Genomic DNA, 826 nt, shown 5'->3' on the forward strand with positions numbered 1-826 from the left:
CACTGGTGTCCCACCCCCCCACGTTTTGGGTCTGGTTGAGCTCTTTGGGGGAGCTGGAAGGCACTTTGGGAGCCCTGAAGAAATAAGGGTGCACCCCCCACATACAAAAAAAGGGGTGCACCCCCCAAAAAATCCGTGTACCCCCTCAAAAAATGGGTGCACCCATCAAAAAATAAGGGTGCACCCCCTCAAAAAAATAAGGGTGCACCCCCCCCAAAAAATATAAGGGTGCACCCCTAGGGATGCTGCTGCCACCCTGTGAATTGGGGGGCAGGGGGAGGAAATGGGGGGGTCAGCTCATCCTGCTCTTGGCCGCAGTCACGCCTGGGTGTATTATACAAAGATTAAAAGATTTCTGTTTTTTTAACAACAAAAAAAAACCCCAAAACAACAAAATAAATCAAACCAACCCCAAAACTATTGGCACAAGTGTTGTTTGGAAGCTCTACGTACCATCTAGCCAGCGGGTGGGGGTGAGGGGGGGGTGTCAGAGGGTCCCCAAAAATCTTACCCTGACCTACTCCTCGCCCTCTGCCTGGTACCGCTCTCCTCAGGTTTTGGGGGGGGGGGCACCCGTTCCCATCCCCCTCAGTGGCAGTGTCCCCCTTGTCCTTAAAATCCCCCCAGGACCTGGAGGGGGGGTGTTTTTTCCAGCGACACCCCATTTTTCTTCTCCCAGCGATGCTGGGGGGTGTGTGTTGGGGGGGGACACACACGACCCCCCCCAAACTATTGATGTTCATCAAGTCTTTTAGGGGCGACGTGGGGAGAAAACGCCGTCCTCCAAGGGGAGAAATCAGTTGTGACCTTGGGGGGGGGGGACACC

Source organism: Calidris pugnax, unplaced genomic scaffold, assembly GCF_001431845.1.
Source record: "Calidris pugnax isolate Ruff unplaced genomic scaffold, ASM143184v1 scaffold96, whole genome shotgun sequence".
NCBI classification, from domain to species: Eukaryota; Metazoa; Chordata; class Aves; order Charadriiformes; family Scolopacidae; genus Calidris; species Calidris pugnax.